The sequence below is a fragment of the Artemia sp. Qi Xiang Cuo genome, chromosome 11 (assembly GCF_049724085.1).
Source record: "Artemia sp. Qi Xiang Cuo chromosome 11, ASM4972408v1, whole genome shotgun sequence".
Taxonomy (NCBI): Eukaryota; Metazoa; Arthropoda; class Branchiopoda; order Anostraca; family Artemiidae; genus Artemia; species Artemia sp. Qi Xiang Cuo.
The window spans coordinates 39,987,271-40,006,863 of record NC_142804.1 but is presented as its reverse complement, the minus strand read 5'-3'; the positions used below and the strand labels follow the sequence as shown (position 1 = coordinate 40,006,863).

The 19,593-nt window shown below is 36.0% G+C and overlaps 1 protein-coding gene across 1 annotated transcript in view; it reads right to left on the bottom strand.

Annotated features, from left to right (window-relative positions):
• The window catches only part of LOC148946969 (dipeptidase 1-like), a 225,545-nt gene that overhangs the window by 139,874 nt on the left and 66,078 nt on the right, over nt 1–19,593 (bottom strand). The window lies entirely within an intron of this gene.

The window sequence follows — 19,593 nt, the reverse complement described above, 5'->3', positions numbered from 1 at the left end:
CTAAAACTCTAAGTGCTGAGCGTCTAACTTGAAACTCTAGACTCTGAACTACAACTAAACTAAACTATAGCTTTAAATAAAACTGTAAGCTAATACAAAACTAAAACTCTAAACTAAAACTCTTAACTAAAATAAACAACAACTCTAAACCAAAACTCTTAACTAAAACTAAACTAAACTATAACTCTAACTAAAACTCTAAGATGTGACTCTAAGCTAAAATTTTAAACCGCAAACTAAAACTCTTAACTAAAACTAAATTACAACTCTAAACTAAAACTCTTAACTAAAACTAAACTACAACTCTAAACTAAAACTCTTAACTAAAATTAAACTAAACTATAACTCTAACTAAAACTCTAAGCTAAGACTCTAAGGTAAAACTCAAAACTTTAAAACTCCTAGCTATAACTAGACTATAACTCTAAACTAAAAAAAAGAAGAAAAATATATCATGTTAAAAAAATAATTTATAAAATTAAAAAAGAACTTCAAAAAAGTAAAAAAAATGGGGGGATGGACCTAAAAAGTTGGGGGGAGGGGCCCAAAACTTTTGGGGGGGGGCCTTCTGTGTCTCAAGCGCGCAAAAAAAGTATTAAAAAAATGGGCGGGGGGAAAGTTGTGTTGGGGGGCAGGGGGCCTTCTGTGTCTCAAGTGCTCAAAAAAGAGTATTAAAAAATGGGGGGGGGGGAAGTTGTGTGGAGCGGGGCCCTTGGGGGTTGGGCTATGGGGACTTTACAACACTATTCAAATGGAACATGTGTATTATAACGACCACAGAGTTTCACCCCAAATCATCCTCAAAAATGTCTCAAAGTGTTTCGCTCAAATAATCCCTAAAATGTCATTTAATTTGTTTCGCCCAAATAATCCCCTAAACGTAATTTCTGTGTGTTCCTTTGTTTTGGCATCCTTTTGCGATGTCACATTTAAAACTCCCAAGAGACCATTTCCTGCGTTAAAATATATTCAATCTGTCTTATATCTCGTTTGAATTAATGTAAATATATATAAGGTGTTCCTAGTTACACTATTATGGTTTCGATAGAATATCAATTTATCCCTCAGGCCTAAAAACCAGAGAAGCCATATTGTTTCTCTATCCCCTAATGATGCATTAGAATTCCCCGTCGATTATGCAAATCAATTTCCCAAAAATCCTGTCCCCTTAGTGGATGAATAACATTTTCTATATGGTTAGGTACCGTTAAACTCGATTATAGGTGGCAGCAGTTGTGCCCCGTCGCGCCTCCTGGTCCATTCCTACTGATGTAACTAGTCATGAGCAAGTTTCAATTTGTGTAAAGTACACTGAATCAGAAAGACCTAATTTTTTTATTTGCAAGGAACATTTTTTAGGTTTTGTTAAAGCTGACAACACGACGGGGGAGGCTCTGGCAAACACAATTCTTTCAACTCTAAAAGACTTAGGAGTGGAGATGAAGAACACTATAGGTTAAGGGTACAAGGGAGCCTTTGCCATGAAGGGCTCATTCAAAGAAGTCCAGACAATAGTGAAAAAATCTTTTCCTCAGGCACTATATGGCCATTGTAGAACCCATTCGCTAAATTTGGCATTATCCCACTCCTGCAATGTCCTATTTGCTAGGAACCGTATTGGAACTGTTAAAGCTGTCACAAACTTTTTAAAAGTATCTCCAAAGACGACAGCTGTATTGCAATCCTTCATTAAATTAAACTTTCCTAATACTAAATGGACAACTTTAACAGCCATGTGCGAAACCAGATGCGTGGAAAATCACAACAGTTTGCTAAAATTTAAAGAGATCTTTAAGGCTATTGTTGAAACTCTAGAAAGTCTTAATGAAAGGCCGGATATTGAGACATCTTCTAAAGCATCGTTGTTCTGGAAATCCTTGCTTGATAGTGAATTTGTAGTGTGCCTTTGTTTATTGGCTAACATATTATCAGCCACAATATCTGTATGCAAAGTGCTTCAGTCCCTTTGTTGTGACCTAAGGTCTGCAGTTGACCAAATTGAAAATATTTTTGGCCACTTTGAAAACATCCGAAGTACAATCGATGTCGAGTTTTCCAAGATTTTCAAAACAGCACAAACCTTAATGAGTGATGTTGGTGAAGAAATCCATTTACCAAGACTAGCTCCTCGCCTACGCCATAGAATTAACTACTCAACTAAAGACCCTGAGAGTTATTTTAGAATTTCGGCGGCAATCCCAATCCTAGACGATCTTATAGATCAGTTGAAAAGTAGAGTTAGCAACCACGTAGAACTTCTAGGGACACTTTTGTGCTTTATACCAACCTCAACAACTGAAACAATAGATGTTGAACATTTGAAACTGCATGAAAATATTATTTATCTAGAGCTAGTATCTCGGGAGTACTTGTTGTGGAAATTATTTCGGGAAAACAATGGAACAGGACAAGCCTTGTTGTGCCATTGAGGCCTTAAGTGAATGCAATAGGAAGTTTTTCCCTAACCTATTCAAGCTACTGAAAGTATTTGGTTCTTTGCCAGTGACTACTGCAACTGCTGAGAGGACATTCTCTACTCTTCGACGATTGAAGACGTACCTGAGAAACGCGTTTGGACAAGACAGAGTAAGTGGACTGGCTCTCTTGTCTGTTCACAGAAGTCATAAAATATCAACAGATGAAGTGATCGATGAACTCGTTAGAAAAAAGAACAGAAGAACGGATTTTGTCATTTAGATTTTGTAATATTGTTGTACCATTCTCTAAATATACAATTACGTGTTGTATTAAACTATTTGAGTCTATATGTGTTGTTTATTTATTTTCACAGTCAACCAATTTACAAGCAAAATCTTTCCGTACTTAAAATTAAAAGCTAATAAGCTTTCAACTTTTAAATTATCATGCTCAAAGGATCAGATATGATATGTTAATGCAATAAAAACATTCTGATATCTCAAAAATCCTCTCATTTATTAATCAAAATTTTTGAGTCAAACCATAGTTTTTGTTCTATAAACTCTTAAGAGTTTAATTGAAAGTTCTAAACGGCCTAAAAATACGTCATTTGACACTTAACTTTTTAAAATTTTCCGGGAGAGGAAAATACCCACCAGGCCTTACCCAGTGTGCTTTACCCCCCCCCCCCCGAAATTGTTTCTTGGGTACAGCCTTGTTTGTGCCAGTAAACATCTGACGAGCTGGAGTTTCTTCTTTACTAGTTTTGTCTGACGCCTCAACCATAATGACTATCCCAATTTTGTTTCCAATATCTTATACCAACATAGCGGAGAAAAGTGTACTAGTGGAGGCTAATTCCCCCCCCCCTCATTCCCTTTTGGCCTTAACTGAAAGTACATACATTTATTTTAATGCCTTAACTCAAGAATCTAATACCATAATTTCTTCTGAAATAGGTTTTATAAGAAGTTTCTCATTGATCCTCTTTTGTTGATTCTGATAGTAATCTATATTTCACCATCCTACTCAGCTCCCAACTTTTACAACTTGCTAAGATTGGGCAAGAAGAGCACCGTAAGGTACCCCAAAAGAATGGTGGTTGTGTCTACTGAGAGCTTTTATCCACATCAATTCTCGATTCTCTTTGTCCATAACTTCGTTCCCTTATGCAATACTTTTTTTTTCCACTTCCATAATATATTTAGGGATAGCCTCCTTACACCCTTGCTACCTCTTCCTCTATCAAATAGGGACTGTCTTGTTTCAGCTGTCGCCGGGTAGGATAGTAATCTATCTTTCACCATCCTACTCAACTCCCATTTTTTACAACTTGCTAAGATTGGGCAAGAAGAGCACCATCCCCATCATGCTTCTATAATCTTTCTATGACGAATTGATGACGTGGACCAATTATGTCGTAGTGTCAAATTCACCTTTATAGATTGTTCTCTGAAAGACCCTTGCTCACATTAATACATTTGATTAGAAATTGCTTCCTGCCGAGATGCTAGAAAAATATTAGTTTTCCTGGAAGAAATATTTCTTTTTTTGCGTTTTCTGGATTCCTGGAGAAAGTTTATGACGTAGGCTGAAACAATACATAGGCATGAAAGGATTTTTCAATGTCAAACTTCACTCTACACTGGCCGCAACGATTATGCATTGAAGCATTTATGTATGTAGCAGAAGGGACGCGTAAAAGATTAAACCATGGGTTATTTTAAAGTCCAAACAACTAATCTTTTTGTTGGGTGTTTTCGTTTTGTTTATGAAATAAAAAAAGATTTCTACTATACTAGTTATCTTTTTAAACCTTAAAAAATGTACAGGTATTCATGCAAAGCTTGTTCGAGATATTAAGGATACCTTAAGTCGAACGATAATAAATTTTACTATGCGTTAGACATAGATAGTATGTGTTAATATCCTCCCCAAGCTAAATTATAAAGCTACCCCTCCGTAATCTATAGCATGTTAGGGGCACTGTAGAGTCCATAATGTTATTGTCAATATTTCGTTTAAAATATATTTGAAGCAAAGTCATTAAGTCTGTTTAATTCAGAACAAAACGAGTTTTATTAAGTGGCGGATGCTAGGAAATTTAGGATGCCCCTAACCTCAGTATTTTTTTTTTTTTCTTTTTTCATTTCTCAGAAGGCTCTGAGAAATGTACACATCGCCTGTCGCTCTATGATTTCTACTGAATTTCTCTATAAATATTTAATAGACTATATGCTGAATAAATTAATAGTTCATGGTGCTAAAATAACGCCGGAGATTATTCAAAATGAGCAATCATCGCTGGTTTGAATATAAAGCATCTAAAATTTTCGAGGAAAAGTCAGTAGTAATCAAGGTTATACTTTGGGTAGATTATGTTCCATCCTGTGTTATTTGTCCCACTTTACATTCCATGGCACCTTTCCAGTGCATGTACCTATGGATCTGGTTTGGTGGGTATAATCTATTCCATGGCACCTTTCCAGTGCATGTACCTATGGATCTGGTTTGGTGGGTATAATCTGGTTTGGTGGGTATAGTCTGGTTTGATGGGTATAGTCTGGTTTAGTTTTTGAAAGAGAGTGAGTATTTGACTTTTTTGCAAAAAAGGGATAAGGAATTCACAATTTGGACTCTATGAACGATATTGATTAATATTTTGAATAATAGGAGTGTGAATGATTCTAATTAGTGATTGGATTGTATGACGGTGGAGAAAAAAAAGGATTAAACTGATTAACAGTTAAGGTAACCCCGAAGGGGTTGTTAACTCAGGTAATTTGTTACTTGACCTAGCTTTACCTCTCCGATGTGGTCTGTATAATACACAAGTAACTTTTGAAAAGTATTGTCAATTTAAAATAGGATCTAACGTTCCCTTCGTTCCCCCATTTCTGTGGGGCAGGGGAGGGTTGGAGTGGGGGAGGGGGAGTCAATTTTGGAGGTAACACATTCTAAATGAGAAATCGTAAAATACCCGAGACAATGAAGTCCCAATATGGCAAGTATTTAGTTAATATAAAGCTTGGAAGAGAAATTAAGTTTTGAGGGGGGTGTAAAAATGGTACTTATTTAATATCCCGGTAAACATACGACTAGAAATGCTTCAGGAGAAATAGACTATTGCTTCTTTCTGAACTAATCAATATTCCTTAACAAATATTTTTTTTATTTTTACTGTATTGCCATTATTCAAAACATTGCATTGTCTATGCCACATCAAACTAGCGAATAATTATCGTGGCTTTTTAGGTGTTCAATTTTTTTTCAGTGTAATTAATAACATAAAAAAATGAAGAAATTTAGATTTGGCTAAGCTCTATTTTGACTACTTTATATGAAGTGAGGGGGGTGGGGGAAAGTATTCAGTTAAAATAAAGCTAGGAAGGGGGAAATTAAGTTTTGAGGGAGGTTTAAAATTTATAATTATTTAAGACAACTTTAATATTTTTACTTTAATTTAGTAAGTATAAATAGACTTTTGATTCTTTCTGTACTGTCGGGGGAGGGGGTGGGGGCAAGTATTTAGTGAAAATAATGCTAAAAAGGGGGAAATTAAGTTTTGAGGAGGGTGTTAAAAAATGGTACTTATTTAATATCCCGGTAAACATACGACTAGAAATGCTTCAGGAGAAATAGACTATTGCTTCTTTTTGAACTAATCAATATTCCTTGACAAATATTTTATATTCTTGTCACTTTTCATTCCCCGAATTTTTCAAAGTGGGTGTTTACAACTAAGGGGGAAACTGGCCTGACCAAAGAGTATTTATATTCTTGTCACCTTTCGTTCCCCCAATTTTTCAAAGTGGGTGTTTACAACTAAGGGGGAAACTTGCCCGAACAAAGAGTATTTATATTCTTGTCACTTTTCGTTCCCCAAATTTTTCAAAGTGGGAGTTTACAACTAGGGAGGAAACTGGCCCGCACAAAGATTATTTATATACTTGTCAATTTTAGAGCCCCCAATTATTCCAAGCGGATTTTTAAAATTAAGGGGAAACTGGCCCGACCAAAGAGTATTTATATTCTTGTCACTTTTCGTTCCCCCAATTTTTCAAAGCGGGTGTTTACAACTAAGGGGGAAACTGGCCCGGCCAAAGAGTGTTTATATTCTTGTCACTTTTCGTTCCCCGAATTTTTCAAAGTGGCTGTTTACAACTAAGGGGGAAGCTGGCCTGGCCAAAGAGTATTTATATTCTTGTCACTTTTCGCTACCCCAATTTTTCAAATTGGGTGTTTACAACTAAGGGGGAAACTGGCCCGACCAAAGAGTATTTATATTCTTGTCACTTTTTGTTCCCCTAATTTTTCAAATAGGTGTTTACAACTAAGGGGAAACTGGCCCGACCAAAGAGTATTTATATTCTTATCACTTTTCGTTCCCTTAATTTTTTAACGCGGGTGTTTACAACTAAGAGGAAACTGGCCCGACCAAAGAGTATTTATATTCTTGTCACTTTTCGTTCCCCCAATTTTTCAAAGTGGGTGTTTACAACTAAGGGGGAAAATGGCCCGACCAAAGATAAATTATATTCTTTTAAATTTTCGTTCCCCCAATTTTTAAAAGGGGTTGTTTAAAACAAAAGTGGTAACTGGCCCGACCAAAGTGTATTTATATTCTTGTCATTTTTTGTTCCCCAATTATTCAAAGTGGGTGTTTAAAACTAAGAGAAAACTGGCCCGAGAAAAGCGTATTTATATTCTTGTCACTTTTCGTTCCCCCAATTTTTCAAAGTGGGTGTTTACAACTAAGAGGAATGGCAGAAAGATATATTAGCGACATTCTTGTAAAGGTTAGGTCTCTAGCAAAAAAACCGTTTTGATTAGTTTAACATGAATTTCCATTTATTCCTTAATGAAGTGGGTTTGTGAAGCTTGCTTTTTTTGGTGACGGGTGTCTTATCGACGTTAGATTGTAGGGAATGTTGAGCGGAAAAAACCCATGTGGATGAGTTGAAATAATTTTTTTTTTTTTATAAGAAATGACTGAAAAGTGTTTGATTGGCAGAAGGATGTATTAGCGAAGTTATAAATATTTTTTTTTTTAATAAAAAAAAACTATTTTTTTTAAACTTCGAAATTATTCAACTTTATTTTTTTTGTAATTATCTTAAAATGACAAAATATGCTTACAGCTCTAACAATTGTACTCTGTGATTGGTCAGAGACACAAGTTGGCTTTCCCACTGGTATTATATGTCCGGATATCGACACTACCTAGTCTATTGCATGTATTAAATCAGTATTTTTTACGCAGTAGAACGATAAACACATAAGTCATATCTTTTAAAAAAGTGAAGATGGAGCATTTTAATAAAGTGTGTTCACATGTCAATGTTATTTTAGCATTGAATGCTGACAAGGAGAAGTATTTAAAATATGAAACAAGTAAAAATGTTAGCAATATCTGAAATTTATATGTGAATTGTCAAGACAGTAAGGAATTTAATTTCTTTAGAGTACCAAAAAAATTCAACTCTTCTTATGGTGGATTTGCAAGAGTGAGATATCCAGAGAGGATAGCACTCAAAGAAAATGACAACATAAAAATAATAGTTGATGAAGAGGGACATCTTCTTGCCAGTGCTTGTGGTAACATGCTACCTCTTGTTGCACCCCATCGTCAACTTTCGGCTATTAGCATTCAACGGAAGATCAAAAAAAGACATGCATACTCTTCTAGTAATATCATAAACCATATCTTGTCGACGTGCCGAAACTGTTGCCTTTGTAAAAATAATGTTGTAATAGACAGTGAAATTGCCGGAAAAATAAAAAGGGCATTGGCAGAAAATATCACTAAGGAATACAAAGATGAATCGATGAAAAACAAAGTGCCAGCAAACGTCACTACCATTAATCAAACAATTAATGAACCAAATAATAGCAGAGATGAAGTGCATATTGAACATGTGGATGACCCCCCATTAGAAATGTGTTCACATGCTAGTGTTATTGTAGCATTGAATGCTGACAAGGAGAAGTATTTGAACTATGAAACAAGTGCAAGTGGTAGCACTATCGGAAATGTATGCGTGCGTTCTCATGATAATTTGGAATTAAATTTCTCTGGAATACCAAAAAAAATTCAATTATACAAAAGGTGGATATGCGAAAGTATCGTTTCCAGAGATGTTAATACTCAAAGAGAATGCCAACATAAAAATAATAGTTGATGAAGAGGGATATCTTCATGCTAGTGCTATAGGTAACATGCTACCTATTGATAGAACCTTTCGTCGGCTTTTAGGTATTAGCATTCAAATGAAAGCAAAGAGGAAAAGAAAGGCCTACTCTGCTACTAATATCGTAAACCATATCTTCTCTACGTGCCGAAACTGTTACCTTTGTAAAAATAATGTGATAACGCACAGAGAGGACACACACACAAGGACAACAAGCACAGAGACACCACGCACACAGATACAACACACACACAAAAACGACACACACATAGCGACGACACACGCACAGAGACGACAAACACACAGAGACTAAACACACACAGAGAGAACACAAACTCAAAGAGACGACACACACACACAGAGAAGACACACACACACAGAAAAGAAACAGATATGAACAGACATGAAACAACCATAGAGACGACGCAAACACAGATTAGACGACACACACATAGCGACGACACACGCACAGAGACGAGGCACACACACACACACAGAGACGAGACACTCACAGACACGACACACACACACAGACAAAAACCACACAGATACGACACACACACACATAGAGATTACACACGCACGGAGAAGACACACATACAGAGACGACACACACACACAAACAAACAGAAGACACACATAGAGAAGACACACAAACAGAGAGGAAACATCCAAAGAGACTACACACTCACACAGACTATACAAACACACACAGAGACAACACACACACCCAGAGAGACAGAGACACACACAGAAATTATAAACACACAAATAGACGACACAGACACAAAGAGACGAGACACACACACACATACGAAAAACACATAGAGACGACAGACGCATAGAGACAACACACACACACACACAGAGAGACAACAAACACACAGAGACGACACACACACACAGAGATGACACACACATACACAGACACCACAAACACAAAGAGAGGACTGACACATAGAGAAGACACACTCACAGAGATGACAAACACACAGAGACGAGACACATAGAGAGAGAGACAACACACACACACACACACAAACACAGACGACAAACACACAGAGACAACACACACAAAGAGATCACACATACACACACACACAGATACGAAACACACAAAGAGACGTCACACGCACAGAGACGACAAACATACAGAGAAGACACAAAAATAGAGACAACACACCTACATATATGACACACACATAGAGACGAGACACGCACAGACACGACACACATACAGAGTCATAGTGGGAGAGATATCCAAAAAGTTGAGTTGATCTAGATTCACTTAGCGTGGCGCCCACCTCTAAGTGAATCTAGATCAACCCAACTTTTTGGATATCTCTCCCACTATGATTCTGTTTGTGTGTCGTGTCTGTGCGTGTCTCGTCTCTATGTGTGTGTCATATCTGTAGGTGTGTCGTCTCTGTTTTTGTGTCTTCTCTGTATGTTTGTCGTCTCTGTGCGTTTGTCGTCTCTATGTGTGTTTCGTATCTGTGTGTGTGTGTATGTGTGATCTCTTTGTGTGTGTTGTCTCTGTGTGTTTGTCCTCTATGTGTGTGTGTGTGTGTCGCCTCTCTCTCTATGTGTCTCGTCTATGTGTGTTTGTTATCTCTGTGCGTGTGTCGTCTCTTTGTATAAGTCCTCACTTTGAGCTAGTCGTATCTTTGTGTGTGTGTCGTCTGTTTGTGTGTGTGTGTCGTCTCTGTTCGGGTGTTGTCTCTCTCTGTGTGTGTGTTGTCTCTATGCGTGTGTCGTCTCTATGTGTGTTTCGTATCTGTGTGTGTGTCTCGTCTCTTTGTGTCTGCGTCGTCTCTATGTGTGTTTATCATTTCTGTGTGTGTGTCTCGTCTCTCTGGGTGTGTGTGTTGTCTCTGTGTGTGTGTATAGTTTCTGTGTGTGTTTCGTCTCTCTGTATGTTTCCTCTCTGTGTCTGTGTCATCTCTGGGTTTGTCGGCTGTGTGTGTGTGTGTGTCGTCTCTGTGTGTGTGTCGTATCCGTGAGTGTGTCATCGCTATGTGTGTGTGTCGTCTGTGTGTGTGTGTTGTATGTGTGTGTGTGTCATCTCTGTGCGTGTGTGTTCTCTGTGTGTGTGTGTGTGCGTTGTCTCTCTGCGTGTGTCATTGGTATTTGTGTGTCGTCGCCACTGTGAGTGTGTCATCTCTGTGTGTGTTTCGTCTCTGTTTGTGTGTCATCTCTGTGTGTGTGTCGTCTCTGTGTGTGTGTCATCTCTGTGCATGTATCTTGTCTCTGTGTGTTGTCGTCTCTGTGTGTGTGTCGTCTCTGTGCGTGTGTCGTCACTATGTGTGTGTCATTTTTGTGTATGTGTTGTCTCTGTGTGCGTGGTGTCTATGTGCTTGTTGTCTTTGTGTGTGTGTCCTCTCTGTGCGTTATCACATTATTTTTACATAGGTAACAGTTTCGGCACGTAGACAAGATATGGTTTACGATATTAGTAGCAGAGTAGGCCTTTCTTTTCCTCTTTGCTTTCATTTGAATGCTAATACCTAAGAGCCGACGAAAGGTTCTATCAATAGGTAGCATGTTACCTATAGCACTAGCATGAAGATACCCCTCTTCATCAACTATTATTTTTATTGTGGCATTCTCTTTGAGTACTAACATCTCTGGAAATGATACTTTCGCATATCCACCATTTGTATAATTGAATTTTTTTGGTACTCCAAAGAAATTTAATTCCATAGTGTCATGACAACGCACACAAACGTTTCCCATAGTGCTACCACTTGTACCTGTTTCATAGTTCAAATACTTCTCCTTGTCAGCATTCAATGCTACAATAACACTAGCATGTGAACACATTTCTAATGGGGGGTCATCCACATGTTCAATATGCACTTTATCTTTGCTATTATTTGGTTCATTAATTGTTTGATTAATGGTAGTGAAGTTTGCTGGCACTTTGTTTTTCATCTATTAATCTTTATATTACTTAGTGATATTTTCTTCAAATGCCCTTTTTATTTTTCAGGCAATTTCACTGTCTATTACAACATTATTTTTACAAAGGTAACAGTTTCGGCACGTCGACAAGATATGATTTATGAAATTACTAGAAGAGTATGTCTGTCTTCTTTTAATCTTTAGTTGAATATTAGTAGTCGACAGCCAACGATGTAATGAAACAAGAATTAAAAAGTTACTCTAACCATTGGTAAGAAGAATTCTCTGGTCATCAATATTTATTTTTGTATTGGAACTCTAATTGAGTGATCTTTTATCTGGATATCTCGCTCTTACATATCCACCTTAAGAAGAGTTGAATTTTTTGGTACTGCAAAGAAATTAAATTCCTTACTGTCATGACAATGCACACATACATTTCCAATAGTGCTACCATTTTTACTTATTTCATAGTTTAAATACTTCTCCTTGTCAGCATTCAATGTTACTATAACATTGACATGTGAACACACTTTATTAAAATGCTCCATCTTCACTTTTTTAAAAGATATGACTTATGTGTTTATCGTTCTACTGCGTAAAAAATACTGATTTAATACATGCAATAGACTAGGTAGTGTCGATATCCGGACATAGAATATCAGTGGGAAAAGCCACATTGTGTCTCTGACCAATCACAGAGTAAAATTTTTATCGTCGTAATAATATTTTGTCAATTTAATATATGTACAAAAAAAAAAAAAAGTTGAATAATTTCGAAGTTTAAAAAAAAATAGTTTTCTTTTATGAAAAAAAAAATTCTTTAATTAGAACCATAAGTACTCATTATTATGAGTATACGAAAATGGAATTAAGTTTCAAATTTGAACCAGAGAATTGACCTAAGTTTCACATTTGAACGAGAGAATTGTATTTTCCATAATTTTCTTACATGAAACAAGAGTTAATGGTCAAAAACCCTTATTAACTCAGATTCTACAGAAATAGTTTATTTTTCGATCCTTACCTGGACTTAAGTTTCACCTATGAACCAACAAATTGTATTTTTCATAATTTTCTTACAAAAACTAGAGTTTACGGTCAAAAACCTTTATTAGCTTAGATTTTTCACTAGCAACTTGCCCTCCACTATAACTTCGCTAATACATCCTTCTGCCAATCAATCCATCTCCCCAAAAAAACTTTTCAGCCATTTCTTGTTAAAATTTTTTATTTCAACTCATCCACACGGGTTTTTCGCTAGCAACTCGCCCTCCACTATAATTACGCTAATACATCCTTCTGCCAATCAACCCATCTCCCCCAAAACACTTTTCAGTCATTTGTTGTTAACAAATTTTTATTTCAACTCATCCACACGGGTTTTTCCACATTTGAACCAGAGAATGGACCTAAGTTTCACATTTGAACGAGAGAATTGTATTTTGCATAACTTTCTTACAGGAAACTAGAGTTTATGGTCAAAAACCCTTATTAGCTCAGATTCTACAGAAATAGTTTATTTTTCGATCCATACCTGGACTTACGTTTCACCTATGAACCAAACGAATTGTATTTTCCATAATTTTCTTACAAAAAACTAGAGTTTACGGTCAAAAACCCTTATTAGCTTATATTTTTCGCTAGCAACTCGCCCTCCACTTTAACTTCGCTAATACATCCTTCTGCCAATCAACCCATCTCCCCAAACACTTTTCAGCCATTTCTTGTTAAAATTTTTTATTTCAACTCATCCACAATGGGTTTTCGCTAGCAACTCGCCCTCCACAATAACTACGCTAATACATCCTTCTGCCAATCAAACCATCTCCCAAAAAACACTTTTCAGTCATTTCTTGTTAAATTTTTTTATTTCAAATCATGCACACTGGTTTTTCGCTAGCAACTCGCCCTCCACTATAACTTTGCTAATACATCCTTCTGCCAATCAAGCACTTTTCAGACATTTCTTGTAAAAAAAAATTATTTCAACTCATCCACATTGATTTTTCTCTAGCAACTCGCCCTCCACTATAACTTCGCTAATACATCCTTCTGCCATTCCTCTTATTTGTAAAAACCCTCTTTGAAGAATTTGGGTAACGAGAAGTTACAAGAATACAAATACTGTTTGGTAGTGCCAGTTTCCTCTTAGTTTTAAACACCCGCTTTGAAAAATTGGGGGAACGAAAAGTGACAAGAATATAAATATTCTTTGGTCGGGCCAGTTTCCCCCTAAGTTAAAAACACCCGATTGGAAAATTTGGGTGAACTAAAATTGAAATGAATATAAATACTCTTTGGTCGGACCAGTTTCCTCTTAGTTGTAAACACCCGCTTTGAAAAATTGGGGGAACGAAAAAGTGACAAGAATATAAATACTCTTTGGTCGGGTCAGTTTCGCCTTAGTCGTAAACACCCACTTTGAAAATTTGGAGGACAGAAAAGTGAAAAGAATATAAATACACTTTGGTAAGGCCAGTTTCCTCTTACTTGTAAACACCCACTGTTAAAATCTAGGGGACAGAAAATTGACACTAATATGAATGCTCTTTGGTCAGTCCAGTTTCCCCCTTAGTTGTAAACACCCGCTTTGAAAAATCGGGGGGCCGAAAGGTAATAAGAATATAAATACTCTTTGGTCGGGCCAGTTTCCCCCTTAGTTGTAAACACCCACTTTGAAAAATTCGGGGATCGAAAACTGACATGAATATAATCACTCTTTGGTCGGGACAGTTTCCCCCTTAGTTGTAAACAACCGTTTTGAAAAATTGTGGGACCAAAAATTGACAAGAATATAAATAGTCTTTGGTCGGGCCAGTTTCCTCTTAGTTATAAAAAACCGCTTTGAATAATTGGGGGAATTAAAAGTTACAAGAATATAAAGAATCGTTGTTGGGGCCATTTCCCCCCGTAGTTGTAAACACTCTCTGTCAAAAATAGGGGGACCGAAAAGTGACAAGAATATAAATACTCTTTGGTCGGGCCAGTTTCCCCCCTTAGTTGTAAACACCCACTTTGAAAAATTCGGGGAACAAAAGGTGACAAGAATATAAATACTCTTTGGTCTGGTTAGTTTCCCCCCTTAGTTGTGAACACCCACTTTGAAAAATTCGGGGAACGAAAAGTGACAAGAATATAAAATATTTTTCAAGGAATATTGATTAGTTCAGAAAGAAGCAATAGTCTATTTCTCCTGAAGCATTTCTACTCGTATATTTACCGGGATATTAAATAAGTACCATTTTTTAACACCCTCCTCAAAACTTAATTTCCCCCTTTTTAGCATTATTTTCACTAAATACTTGCCCCCACCCACGCCCCAGACAGTTCAGAAAGAAGCAATAGTCTATTTTTCCTGAAGCATATTTTACGATTTCTCATTTAGAATTTGTTACCTCCAAAATTGACTCCCCCTCCCCCTCTCCTACCCTCCCCTGCCCCTCAGAAATGGGGGAACGAAGGGAACGTTAGATCCTATTTAAAATTGACAATACTTTTCAAACGTTACTTGTGTATTATACAGACCTCATCGGAGAGGTAAACCTAGGTCAAGTAACAAATTCCCTGAGTTAACAACCCCTTCGGGGTCACCTTAACTGTTAATCAGTTTAATCCTTTTTTTTTCTCCATCGTCATACAATCCAATCACTAATTAGAATCATTCACACTCCTATTATTCAAAACATTAATTAATATCGTTCATAGAGTCCAATTTGCGAATTCCTTATCCCTTTTGGCAAAAATGTCAAATACTCACTCTCTTTGAAAACCTAAACCAGACTATACCCATCGAACCAGACTATACCCATCAAACCAGACTATACCCACCAAACCAGACTGTACCCACCAAACCAGATCCATAGGTACATGCACTGGAAAGGTGCCATGGAATAGATTATACCCACCAAACCAGATCCATAGGTACATGCACTGGAAAGGTGCCATGGAATGTAAAGTGGGACAAATAACACAGGATGGAACATAATCTACCCAAAGTATAACTTTGATTACTACTAAAGTCGTCCAGAATTTTTGATCTTTGGTAAATGTCCTTTGTTATGGAAAAAGTCCTTTTGTACATTTTAGAATGCATTTAATAAAATTTACTTGTAATAAATATGTTTTTATTGCAAAATAGTTAATTTTGTTCAGTTTTTTGGTGATAGATCTTTAGGAAATTCGATCGCAAATCTATAAAGTTAACTCTGTGTAGTGCTTTAACGCAGAACCTACCAAGATGTGAAAATTGGAATGAATCAGATTAGGCTTTGGAAGCATCAAACCCAATCTTAATTTAACATTAAAAAAAAACAAGTTTTGTTTTTTAACTGAAAGTAAAGAGCGACATTAAAAAACGAACGGAAGTTATTCCGTATATGAAAGGGGCTGTCCCCTTCTTAACGCATCGCTCTTTACGCTAAAGTTTTTCATTGTTTGAAAAAAATAGAGTTGTGAGAAAGAGTCAAACTTTAGCGTAAAGAGTGAGGCATTGAGGAGGCAATAGCCCCTTTCATATACGGAATAATTTCTGTCCGTTTTAAGTTTTAATATCGCTCCTTACTTTCAGTTAAAAAACTTGTTATTTTTATTTAATTTTTGAACGTTTTTGAGTTAATGCAGGTTTTGATTTTGGCTCACCGCACATGAATAATTAAAACAAAATTTGCATATTAATTTTACTTTTATTTAGTTAAATGGCTTTTTCGAAACTTGTTTAATTTTATTTACGAACGTTTTTATTAGTAAAAAATATACGTAGCTTACGAATTAACTTACGTAACGAATTTCTATAGTCATATATTTTTAATACGTATATTAGGGGGTTCGTTCCCTAGTCAATACCTCGCTCTTTACGCTAAAGTTCGAATTTTGTTCGAATCAATAACTCCTGAATCACAAAGGCCGGTTAATTAGAATAGATAGCTCTTTTGAAAGTACTAAAAAAAGTGCAAGAGCAAGGTATTGACTAGGAGGTGAGCCCCCCATATATGTAATAATTTCTGTTCGTTTTAAGTTTTAATGTTGCTCCTTACTTTCAATTGAGAAAACTTGTTTTTTTTATTTAATTTTTTATTTTTTTTTAAATAATACTGAAAAATCCGGCGCCCCCTTTATAGAAATGTCCCCTCTCCCAAGGAAACATCCTCCATGGAAAGATTCTCCCCCATAACCCCCTCCTCTGACCCCCCACCAGAAAAATATCCCTCCTGAAAACGTCTGTATACTTCCCAATAACCAATACTATATGTAAACATTGGGTAAAGTTCATAACTTTCAGCCATACCCCCGGAGACTTTGGGGGATTGTCATCCTAAAAGACATATTTGTAATATTTTCGACCATGTTGAACAAAATGGCTATCTCAAAAATTTTGATCGGGTAACTTTGGGAAAAAAATGAGCTTGGGAGGGGCCTAGTTGCCCTCCATTTTTTTTGGTCACTTAAATAAGACACTAGAACTTTTAATTTCCGTTCGAATGAGCCCTCCCAGGATATTCCACGACCACTGGGTCGATACGATCATCCCTGGGAAAAAAAACAACAAAAAAACAAATAAACACGCATTCGTGATCGTTCTTCTGGCAAAACATACAAAATTCCACATTTTTGCAGATAGGAGCTTCAAACCTTTACAGTTGGGTTCTCTGATACGCTGAATCTGATGGTGTGATTTTATTAAGGTGCTTTAACTTTTGGGGGATGTGTCTTCCTTTTCCCGAAAATCTGGCAAATTTTCTCAGGCGCGTAACTTTTGATGGGTAGGACTAAACTTAATGAAAATTATATATTTGAAATCAGCATTAAATCTGATTCTTTTCATGCATCTATTGGTATCAATGAATGCATCTGTTAGTGTCCGTTTTTTAGAGTTTCGGTTACTATTGAGCCGGGTCGCTCCTTACTTACAGTTCGTCACCACGAACTGTTTGATTATGTCAAGAGACTCAGACCAAACTTATCAACATTAGTGAATTTTCTGACGAGAATATTGACCGTTCATGGGCCAATGTTCATCTCATATTTTTTCCCTTTTTTTTTCTTTAACGACTAAATGTTAAAGATTTTATACTTGATCAATTTATGAAGCTCGTAGCCTATATTAAAAGGAAGTATTTTTTTGTTGATTTTAGTTCTTAGCAACTCCGTAACGAATCTTGTATTCTATCTGATATTTACTCACTACTAGATTTTCTTCATATAGTTGAAGCGTGTTTCAGCATTTAATTAGACATGCTTCTGTTTACCCAGTCTTCATCATAAAGGCCTGGGGAATCCTGCTGAAAGCAATTCATTTTGGGGCTTTTGATCAGTTTTCCCAGAAAACTCATATTTTTGGGACAAAGATATTGTGTAAAAACAGATGATTAGAAAAGAATTGCACGATTGATATTCAGATGCTATAGGAGTTCATTTCATTTTCTATAAAACTCCTACTTGCAACTTAACACTTGAGAAAATTCTAGGATCTAATTAGATAGTTGTATATTTTCTTGCCATATAGCCGTGCTTTCATACTTACAAACAGAATATGGTATTCAGAGCCTCCACTTTCAAATATTCAAAATTTCTAAAATCTTGCTTCTTCTATCCCAAATTCCACTACATTACCTTGAATATTCCCTTAATCTTAGTATCATTGTGATAAATGTCTAGTTCAAAGACGTCTTACTGTTTACCATAAAAAAAAATATCCATAAAAATTAAACAGCGATTGTTAAAATTCTTAAGAACAAAGAGCGTCGTCATTGTCACTAGAAAAAAAAAACACTCCGTGGAACATACTTTTGATAATGATGACCCTGAATATTTACTTAAGGAATATTCCAAAAAGTAAAAAGAATAGGATGTTGTGGATATCATTAGATGTCTGAATTTACAATGTTTTTAAAATTACAATGTAGTAACCTCTGATATGATTATATAAAATATAATTGATGCTGCGTAGTAACAATCAAATACCTAATAGAGGAATCCGGTGTTATCATGAAAAATAAAATTGCGCCTATAAGTAACCTGTGAACAACTATATAAGAAAGTCTAGACGAGAAGATTGTATCAAGCCCACTGCTGCCTCTAGCATCCACTTTTCTAGCTGAGCGTCGTTCCTAAGAGAGCCAACAACTAGTAGCATTAAAACTTAGAGCTGTAATTTAAACTCGGTACATTAGATCACCTCTTTTGAGTACTAAACCGTGGTCACACGGACAAATCGAACATCCTCTTCAGATTCTAACAGTTTCAATGATCAAAACAACTTGAAGTTAACAACACATATCGAGCTCTTACAGACACTGGTAGAGCAAGATGATTCCTAATTCTAGACCATATATAGCCCTTTTACTGTCCTTTTTTAAGCTTATTAGTCCCTATAACTATATTAAATAAAAAAAACAAGTTTTTTAAACTGAAAGTAAGGAGCGACATTAAACCTTAAAACGAACAGAAATTATTCCGTATATGGAAGGGGCTTTCCCCTCCTCAACGCCTTGCTTTTTACGCTAAAGTTTGACTTTCTCACAACTCTATTTTTTTAAACAATAAAAAAATTTAGCGTAAAGAGCAAGGCGTTGAGGAGGGGACAGCCCCTTTCATATACGGAATAATTTCTGTTCGTCTTAAGTTTTAATGTCACTCCTTACTTTCAGTTTAAAAAACTTGTTTTTTTTATTTAATTTCTGATCGTTTTTTAGTTAATGCAACTTTAATTTTGGCTCACCATCATCGAATATAAGTAAACAAAATTTGCGTAAAAATGTTACTTTTCTTTTGCTAAATGGATGTATCTAAATTTGGTTATGACGTAATTTACTAATAAACTTACGTAACTAACTTCTATATTCGTATATTTTTCTTCAAGCAAAAAATACAAAGTTGCAGATTTTTGCAGATATGAGCTAGAAACCTATGTAATAGGATTTCTGATACGTTGAATCTGACGGTGTGATTTTCATTAAAATTCTTTCACTTGTAGGGGAGGTTTCCCCCCTCTTTAAAAAATCGGGTAAATTTTCTCTGGCTCGTAGCCTTTGATGAGTAATACTAAACTTAATTAAATTTATATATTTAGAATCAGCAT